This window comes from Girardinichthys multiradiatus, chromosome 2 (genome assembly GCF_021462225.1).
Source record: "Girardinichthys multiradiatus isolate DD_20200921_A chromosome 2, DD_fGirMul_XY1, whole genome shotgun sequence".
In the NCBI taxonomy this organism is placed as follows: Eukaryota; Metazoa; Chordata; class Actinopteri; order Cyprinodontiformes; family Goodeidae; genus Girardinichthys; species Girardinichthys multiradiatus.
In genome coordinates, this window is record NC_061795.1 from 50872371 (window position 1) to 50883076 (window position 10706).

Here is a 10706-nt window from a genome sequence, read left to right on the forward strand (position 1 = left end):
GTCCTTTGCTCTGTTTCTCCTTGCTGCCTTGTTCTGACTCACGTCTGGGCTTATCAAAGACAACCAGCTCTGTCATGTGGCCAAATCCTCTTGACACCCATTTAGCATGCCCACTAGAGACCAGTTATGAATATTCAAGATGTTGCCAGGAGCTGGTGAAAAGTATGAGATGAGAGTGGCACATAATGGAGGGTGTGATGGAAACAGAGTTCATACATTTAAATTGCACATGCCTGTAAACGAGACAAAAAACAGTAATAAAGTCAAGGTGTGTAAAATCAGGACAGAACAGACCAATAGAAGACAACATAATGTAGCTGGAGTCATTATGTCCTACGGTTGAAGCTATAAACACAGCAACACATGGTGCGGTCCATTAGTGGTAAGGCGCTGGTTGTCAGATTTAGGTCTTGCAGTAGTTGAACTGTTATGGGTCTGAGCCTATTTTGATTTTGCTATTAATTAGCAGATTAAAAAATGTTCATCAAAACGAATGCTTGGTATGAATTTTTTCAGCACCTGTGATCAGGGTTACCTGGCAAAGCTTGTCTAAATAAACGATGAAAGAAAACTGAAACATGCAGCAGAAAGAGGTTTTTGTAAACAGTTATATTACAAACCATCCGGTTGCTCCATCTGAAAGCTATAATCTGAGTCCAAAAGTGTTCCCACTTTGATCCCCCATTTCCTGTCTTGTTTCCATCAAATAAACTCTTTTAACTCTGCAATTTTAGACTGATGAGAAGGTTGTTTTAAATAGTGTTTGCCATCTGTGTCACTTTACTGTTCTCTTCATATCGCCGTTCAAGATTGTTTTAGAAAGTCAGAGTTGAGTCAATCTGTTGAGAAGACCTTCTGCTTCGCCAGTTGTGGCCAGGTAATAAAGACACTGAGTGAATCGGCCCGACTCTGTTCCAATGCTGTCTGCTGTTAATTAGAGGAATTAAAAAACCTTTATCCTGCAGGTTCCTACAACACAAACTGGTGAATGGTGCCAAGGATAAAAGAGGACTGTGATGAATACCAAACTGTAATGAGAGGGGAGGTGAAGGAGAACTTTGATTCAACCACGTAATCATAATATCCAGGATGGCTAACACCACAAGCATTGTCAGTTAGATTGAGGTTTCCTGCAAACATACATCTGCCTCATTGTGTGGATCTTATTATCTGCTTATGATTGTTCATATTTCTACTTTTTGTACCAGTCATATTTAAATTAGTCTCAGTGGAAACAAAAACATGTTAGTGTAATATTTTGAAGAAGAGACCAATTGGTTTGTTGACCCGATCAAGGCAGCCAGATACTGGATCCTCTAGCCGGACAAATGCTGCCCATACCGTCAGTTTGGCACTGCCAGGGAGGGCTTTACCTGTTAGGTCTGCCTAAAGCACAACGGGGCACTGTGGGAAACAGTGGTCCACACAAGGCTATATCACACAGAACACACCCACTGAAATGGTGTAAATCTTGAAAGAAACATTTCAGTTTGTTCTAAATAAAAATGAATTTTGCATCATTCTCTCATTTTCTATTCTTAAGGTGATCTCTGTATTTCTTTCAGCTGCAGGGAAATCCAGATTTTATGGCTCAGTACCAATCAAAGTCAGATGGCTTTATGTGTTGGTTTGGTGAACAGGTAAACTAGATAATATTATTATGTTCTACCAGGATTTCTATATATTTCTATATAACTATATATTTTGACCCCCCTCCCCCCAAACCCTTTAGCTTAAACACACAAAGCTTTATTTGTTTTCTAAAGACCTACAACTTCAGAACGTCTTCAGTAAAGGTGCATCTCGCTCACCTCAGGAGTTTAAAGGATCTGAGGCTATCGCTAGCTCCCCTCCTATGTTTTTTAGGCTTTTTTAGGAGAAGCCCAACAGATTTACTTTCACAAGCGGAGAATTACAGCTAATATTTATAAAGAACTTTATTAGAAACTGCTTTGGGATTATTTCAGTTGTTGTGGACACAAAGACGGAAATGAAAAGGAGAAAAAAGAAGCAAGAGAAAGAGAGAGTTGGGGCAAAAAGGAAAAAGGGGAGAGTAGGAGAAAAGAATGGGGGACAGAAAGAAGGATGAAGATGACAAGAAAACACCCTGCTTGCATCTACATCTGCAGAAACATTTAAGAACAACAATGTTACGGAAAAGTGCACAGTACTAATGAATGCAAGATGTATTTAGTGGGAACTGCAGCTCAATATAGAACATCTGTGTATCTGTTAACACCTGAATCTAAACACCTGTGGGTCTGAGTGTGGGCATGCTTGTGTATACAAGGTTTCTTCATAAAAATATGCAATAGCGAGTGTGAGGAGCCACAGACCTGCCCCCCTGGACCCGGGACAGATATGGAGGAGATCCGAGCCACACAGCATGGGAGTCCCAGGAGGACCACCACAGGAACTACTGCCCCACACCAAGACGGGATCAACTCAACTGCCAAGCAGTCTCCGACAGGCAGCGTGCATCCAGGGCCTGACGGGCCCCACAAACACACATCACTGCCACTGCAATGTCATCCCAAGGAGAACACCAACCAGCTCAGCTCCATTGTCACTGCCTGGCCAATCCAAATGCCAGCAACTACACATCACAACCACACCCTAAACCCGCCACAATACCATCCTCCCAGTCTCTTCTGTTTTAATGACACCCACGTACTTGTAACATGTCTTTTATCTTGCTTCAGCTGTTCATGTCTGGTCAAAGCATGAAAAGCTATTCTGACTCATAAACTAAGGTCTGTGAACATTCGTGAAGTTTAGTATTATAGCAGTGTGCCGCAACGTTCAACTGAAGTCTCCATCTGACCGGGTCACATCAAGCAGACAGACCAGCAGCTCAGGTGCAGTGCTGCCCCCTACAGATTAGTTATAGAAGCCCCATGTTTAGACTGCAAACCCGCCACTTTGGCTTGTGGGTTGACCCAATTTGCCAACTACTTAATAATATTTCAACATTTTCCCAGTGAAATGAACATTTTCACCCATGTAACGTACCTTTTGGGATGTAGTTTCACCAGACCATAATGCTTAGTCCCATAAGGTCTGGATGTTTGGAAGAAAAAGGCTTCTGTCTTTCAACTCTGTTAGTACTAGAACCATTTTTCACACTAGGTTGTTTTATAATATGAATTCTGTTTCTGGGTATGTCTAACTTTTTTTCTCTGTTGTTTTGATGCACTAAAAGTTTATTTTCTTATTTTTAGTAAACTAAGTTTACTTTAGTTGTTGAGAAATAAAACGTTAATATGTTGATTAAGTTTAAGATGTCATAAAATGAATTAGTTTTCTAAAATTAGAAGTGTTAGAAGTTTCTTTAGCTTTAAGATGTAACAAATTTATTTAAAAGAAATCTGATTTGGACCCCTGACTACTGCTGTGGTGTACACTACCAGTCAAAAGTTTTAGAACGCCTTTCTCACTTAATGGATCTCTTTATTTTGATGACCATTTACATTGTAGATTCTCACCAGAGGCAACAAACCTGTGAATGAACACACATGGAATAATGTAGTAAGCAAAAAGTGTGAAATAACTCTAAACAGTTTTATATTTTAAATTCTTCCAAATTGCCTCCCTTTGCCCTTATGACTGCTTTGCTCTCTTGGTATTCTCTCCATGATCTTCATCAAGTGGTCACCTGGAATGGTTTTCCAAAGAGTGTTGAGAGAACTTCCCAGAGGTTCATTGACAGAAGGTCAAAGGTTAATATTTCAGTCATCACAGCAAAGGGTGGCTACTTTAAGGAATCTAAAATATAAACCATATTTAAAGTTATTTTACAATTTCTTGTTTGCTAGATAATTGCATATGCGTTCATTCACTGTTGTGATGCCTTCAGTAAGAATTTATGTTTAATGTAAATAGTCATAAATATAAAAAAAACATTAAATAAGAACGGCATTCTAAAACGTTTGACCGGTAGTGTATATGGGTCAGGAACTAGAGGGAGATCTGTTCCTCATGCCCCCAGTTGAGCTCAGTACATTTAATCAAAATAAAGGAAGATTCAGTGTAATTAGTTGACTGCCTTTAATAGACAACCTTCCTCTGTTATCTATCTACATTAAATCTCATTGTATTCAATTGGACTTTATTCTGTTCTTGGAACAAAACAACGTTTGATATTCCTTAGATGATGCTCAGCTCCTGATGAAGCTGCTGTAGTACTGATGATGTTAGGATGTCTGCTGTGGTATTAGATGTGTCCTCTCCTCATGACAATTAATGCCCAGCTGTCCACAGGAAAAGGTCTGACCTTGGACTGGTGTAGGAATCTTAATTTAGTAGCTTTGTAGTTTTAAATAGCAATATTTTTGAAGTTTGGTACCAACTTTGTGGATCCCTGTCATAAAAGGTGAGGCATAAATGAATGTGACCCATGTCATAGTGGAGCTCACTTCTGCCACCAGCCCAGGGTGAGACATCCACCACCCCCGTAAGCTTCCTAACGAGCAGCAGGACAAACAGGCAGGGCGACACAGGGTCATTTGTTTCTGTCACAGGGACATAAATATTGTCCCAGCTCGTCCTCTGATGGAGTTTCAATTCATTGGCCTGACGCCCGGGCGGGATGTGCTGTTGCTGTGATTAGCTGCATCTGGAGAGTAAGGGAAAATGTGGCTGTCTGCCAAGTGCCATGATTAGTACCCCGGCCGGTTCCTGGGTCAGCTTAGAGGACAAAGGTGTCTACATCGGCCTGGGGATTTCCAAAGGCTGCACAATCTGAGCTGTAATTATGCCTACTTACAGTGGAGCCCCAACTTTCTGAGCCAATGTTCCACTTCAGAGGTTCTACAGCATAACCCCATTCAGTCAGGTTGAGACTCAAACATGCTTTACATTTGTTTTGAATGCAGCAACTTATTTTGGTTCATGTGAAAGTATTTAAACAGATGTAGCTCAGAGAAAATGGAAAGTTTTACTATATATGAGTACGGACTGATTAACCAGGTCCCCAGTTCAGGCCTTGTTCTCTCTTGTTTCCAGTGCTCTTTCAGAGCATTCTGCACAACAAACTGCTTTCTGGCATTTGCCAGTACAAGCACGACCAGTTAATGGTTCAGAACTCTGGCTTATCTGGGCCATCAGTGCAACAAAAGCTGTAATTATCTGCAAAATAAACATGCTTCCTTGATTGTTACACAAATTGTGCATTAAACAGTTCCAGATAAACTGCGGCGTTGCCAGCTCCTGTGGAGCTGGAGGGTTGTACAGTGTTGTAAAATATTATGTGCTCACTTTATTTTGTTTTTCTTTTTTTTTTTTATTCCACTTACATATTCAAGATTATCCATAAAAACAAAAGGCAGTTTTCAAATGATGATTTCATTTATTAAGCAAAGAAATCATCCAAACCAACCTGGCCTTGTGTGAAAAGTATTTACTCCCTAAATCTAGAAACATGTTGTTCCATCTTTGCAGCAGCAGCTGAATCATGTGTTTCTGATAACTGGTAACCAGTTTTTTACATCGCTGTGGATAGAATAGAATTTAAGGCCAGACTTTGACTAGACCACTCCAATAAAAAAAGTTTATTTTTCAGTTATTCAGAGGTGGACTTGATAGTGTGCTCTGGATCATTATTCTGCTGCAGAACCCAAGTGAGCTTGAGGTTAAGGTCACAAACTGACAGAGATTGCGACTCGAGTTTGAGACTTTGATTCAGGTTGCCATGAAGTCACAAAAATGAAAGACTTCAGGCTCAACTCAGACTTGTGCCTTACAGATTTGAGGCTTGACTTGGACTTGAGTCTTAGTTTTATCTCCTGCAATGAAGAGTGAAAGAAAGCTGGTCTGTGAGCTCCAGTCTGCAGCTGCTGCATGTTTTACTGTGAAAGGATGGACTTGATTTTTAGCCAGTGATGTTGGTGGATTATTATGGGATGTTGATGCCTCATAACAACCTGTTAGTTGTAGCTTCATAATAATTACCACATGGATGTCTGTCCAACTGAACGCTGAATTAAATGACTTTGGATCATTTAGGAACAAAAGAAACGTAACTGACCTCTGACCGTCTTTCGCTGCTAAACTAGCTGCTACGTTACAAGGAGACTTCCTGCTGGAAATAACAAAATAAAAACATTTCCTGTTTAGTTCATTTAGAAATTAACACTCGTGTATTTACTACCTGCTCTTTGTCTTGTACATTATGTTGTAATTTATACCTTAGATTTGAGCATCTTTACCATTTAGAATAGAGAACCAAGGTTTTAATGTGGATTTAGAATATAGAAGACAAGAAAACCCTCCAAGCAGATTTAGTGCAACATCTAATGAAGGAGAGGACAATATGAAGACAGGGAGAAACAGCTGTTAACTTAGTCATTACAATGACAAAGGAGCAGAAATTCAACATTAACAGGTTTTAATCTCTTTCTGTTATTTTTCTTAAACCATATTCCTAATGGGGTAAATATTACATTAGAAGGATGTCGAATATAATAAAAATCAACCTTTAGCAGATTATTAAATGGTAAATTAAATGTGAAATAATTCAAAGATAACTGTTAGTAAGTCTTAAAAAATGAAAGATACTTATTAAAAATTCATGTAATAATTACGGCCTGTGGATAAACAATCCAGGTCTGAATTCCTAACTACAGTGATGCAGAGTTAGAGGTGACCTGGATGATGGGGATTTGATGGGACTTGAGACTTGACTTGGACTTGGGAATAATGACGTTTGAACGTCTCTGCAAACTGATATTCTCCCCTAGGATTTTTTGCTTGAGCAGGTGGTATGATGTTCTGTTTCTGAAATGTTCTGCTAGTTGTACAGCAGATTTATCGGACCGCACATCTTCCAGAAAGGTCCACTTTTATCTCATCAGTCCACTGAAGATTTATCCAAAACTGTTGGGGATCACCAAGATGTTTTTTGGTTAATATGAGGTGGACTTTTGTGTTCTATTGGGTCAGCAATGGTTCTGGCCTTGGAACTCTCCCATGGAGGCCATTTTTCCCCAGTCTTTTTGTCTTACTGTTGAATCATGACCTCTGACCTTAACTGAGGCACAGAGGCCTGCAGAACTTTAGATGTTTTTCTGGGATCTTCTTTGAAATCCTGGATGAGTTGTTGATGTCCTCTCGGAGTCATCCTGGGAAGGTTCTCCACTGTTTTCTCCATGTGTGCATAACGTTTCTCACTGTGGTGAAGTAACAAAGCCTTAGGGCTGTTTGTCTCTCATCTGTTCTTGAGTTTCTTTAGATCAGAGCCTACTTCATGTTGTCAGACAGATTCTGTTCAAGTGATAACCTTGTTTCATAGATCTCAACTTTCCATCACAACTTTTATTCACTTGATAATTAAAATCATCTTTTGGCACCCCAGACACGCCCTCTGGTTATGTTTCTCTGATATCAAATCTCGTTTGGTGAAACTGTTTTTTTACAGCGTGTTGTTTAAAATAAAAATTAACTCTACAACTAATTATTAATAAAAAAGAGGATGTTTAGTTCTCTTTCAAAGGAAAAAAAATGCCATGTCTTTTTTTAAAGCTGACCATGAATAAGTATTTTTATATCCACCAAAACTTTCTCTTCTTCGGATTTTATATCCTCATGTGTTCCCCCCAGTCCTCCCCTCTCTTTGGCCATCCTCTTTGAGGACCAGTGATGCCTGGCACTGGTCTGAAGGTCTCAGCCAGTCCTAGGCAGCTGGGATCTAGGGGACTTCCCTGCAGTTATGCAGTGATCTGGCACCCCGTTTCTTCTGACCCCCACCAGCCCTTATTCTGCCTTTTTTACCACAGCCAGTGTCACAATATAATACAGAAGAGTTCTGTTGTGAACACACACACACACACACACACTTGGGCACAGAGATGCATCCACACTTTTTTAAAGAATCAAAGACAAGAGCAAAAGTGGAAAGAGGAGCAGACGCCTCTCAGATGCTGAACTTGGCTTCATGTTCCCCTTGACACAGACGGCTGCACACAAAATAACTGCTGTTTATTATTTATGACAGGACCCTCTGCCACACTCGGAGGTCTCTTCATCCAGGGACTCTTAAAAGACAGCAGCCAAGAGCCACAGGGGAGAAGAAAAATGAAATGCTGTGTTTTCTGTTTGTGTGACCATGGATGTGGACCACTGAGGGACGGGGATGAGTAACAGGAGTAACACGTGCGTTCTGAATCTCTTTACCTAAGGATATGTTTGCTTACATGAGATTTACAGTTAATGTAAATAGTGGAAATGGGATTAGGATTAATTATTATAATTAAGCCCTGGGTGTGAAGGTGAAAGCTTTAAACTTTGAAGTAATAAAGGAATAGTTCTGGGGTTCTTGCCCTGTTGTATTGACAGAGTCAGAGTGACCAGCGGCACTCGGTTAAGCACTGAAGAAGCCTCTATCTTCATCCTGACACGAGTCCAGACTTTAAGAAAGGCTTTCTTGCATTCAACACGGATTTATTGAAACACAGTTTGAGAATAATGAGATATTTTGTTTATCTGCAGAAACATACATTTCCAATGTTTGTTTGACCGCATTAAAATTAAATAAGCATAAAATCCATCTTATATAGACTAGACAATCATGGCCTGTAATATATCTACAACTCAGCCATGCAGTGACAGAAACTTTAAGCTGTCTGGTTCTCACTTCCTATTTTAAGAGAAATTCATTTCTAAAGGTCCATGAAAGTAAAAATTATTTTGAATCAACTTCTGGAGCTTTTCACACAACCTCACAGTGGAACACCTAAAATATGTGTTTAATACAGTCAGTCATCAGTCATTTTCTACTGATTTCTTCCATAGTGGGTCATGGGGAAGCGTGGGGAAGGACAGTCTATGGGCAGGAGGCGGGTTCCACCCTGGACAGGTCACCAGTCCATCAGGGCAACACAGACAAACATTCATTCACATCTAAGGTATAATGTAGAGAGACCAATTAACCTAACAGTCTTGTTTTTGGACTGTGGGTGGAAGCTGGAGTACCCAGAGAAAACCCACAGATGCACAGGGAGAACATGCAAACTCCATGCAGAAAGACCCCCCGTCGGGAATTGAACCCAGTACCTTCTGCTGTATGGCAACAGTGCTACCAACTGCGCCACTATGTCGCCCCCAGTTAACCGTTTAAAACAGTTTTTGTTATTTGTCTCTTTCAGTCAACTAGCAAATGTTCTTTGATGTTTCATAAAATGTGAAGACATTTGGCTGCAGCTGGGGATTCAGCTGGCCTGATGGTGAAAGAGCCTGAGTAGTTGGGTTCTTTGAAAAGCTCTCACTGACGGTTGTCCCATAAGGGTCGCAGCTCTTCCACGCTGCCCTAAAAAAGACAGTGAGAGTAAACTGGTGTTAATAGAGAGAGAATGAAAGGACTTGGACTGTGTTCTTGTAAATAATTGCATTCATTGTCCTCTGCCAGTGTTGGTTATGGTCACAAGCTGTTTAGTAGGCCCCTGTCTGTCTGGTGCTCACCGTGAGCCCAGTGTCAGCCACTTGGCCCCTGAGGGGAACAACTTGTGCCAGGTATAAAGATGCCAGCTTCCTGACCCAATGGCCCTGCATCTGATGTGCCCACGCCAGGAGCAGGCCGTCCCTGTGCCAGCCCAGAGATTCAGGGCCTGCTGTGCGCATGCTGGTCATCTGTTAAATAAAGCCGGTTCAAAGAGCACATTCTTGCCCCCACCCCTGATGGTGAAACTGAAAGCTCTGTTGCTTGTAGTGTCAAAGCACCAGATTGTTTCATTTTATTGCTTAGTCTTTATCTTTCCTGGCTTTGCTGCAATCTGATTGGATGCAGCTTGTTAATGGGTTCGGCTGCTTGCTGTGGGAACAGTAGATGGCCTATTTGGACCAGATTACCTGAACGCCTTATCTTAAATGTAGAACTCAGTCCAAGTGCTCAGATGTTTCAAGAAAGCTGAGAATGTGATGCGGAATGATTTGGCTTATTTGGCCGTTAACACCCACTTATTCTTCAAACTTGAAAATCCAGGTTGGGAGGGACTTCCTCCACTTATAATATTTTATCTGAACAAACGACCCTTTGAGTCTGAAATTTAAAGAGACTGAGTGCGATTACAGAGAGATGTGAACTGTCTTACTCGGCATTAGCTGCAGAAACTACATTGTTTCAGAAACTCCTTATAGAGCTCAAGTGTCGGGGCTGGAGTTTCTGTTGTATGTTTTTGTCTGTGTTTTTGACTCCTAGTAGGCGCTACTGCTCAGCAGTGGTGGAGACAGGTGTTTTCCATCTCGGTGATTGAGTCCTAGAGTACTTAAGCAGGAAGCAGCCAGCATCTCGTCGCTCGAGTATTAGCCTTTGTGGTAGCTACTCAGCCAGCCTCGTATTAATTAAGTTTATGTGTACTTTGCCTTCGACAACGTTTAACTTGTTCTTTGTTCTTCTTAGTGAACTGAACCGGTGACTACCTGGAGGTTACCCAGGCTGGCCCCGGTGGCTTCGTTCAAACACTAACTACGTTTTCAAGGACCTTCCAAGGATTATACCGGCAACTACCTGGAGGTTACCCAGGTTGGCCCCGGTGGCTTCGTTCAAACACTAACTACGTTTTCAAGGACCTTCCAAGGATTATACCGGCAACTACCTGGAGGTTACCCAGGCTGGCCCCGGTGGCTTCGTTCAAACACTAACTACGTTTTCAAGGACCTTCCAAGGATTATACCGGCGACTACCTGGAGGTTACCCAGGTTGGCCCCGGTGGCTT

General features: G+C 41.2%; 1 long non-coding RNA gene across 1 annotated transcript in view; it reads left to right on the forward strand.

The window, feature by feature from the left end:
• LOC124878116 overlaps positions 1 to 10450 on the forward strand; it is a 91665-nt gene extending 81215 nt beyond the window's left edge. Inside the window, exons 2-3 of the long non-coding RNA XR_007040663.1 lie at positions 7991 to 8148; positions 10391 to 10450. This is a non-coding gene — a long non-coding RNA (uncharacterized LOC124878116). The remainder of the gene's footprint in view (positions 1 to 7990; positions 8149 to 10390) is intronic.
• The last annotated feature ends 256 nt before the right edge of the window (positions 10451 to 10706 follow it).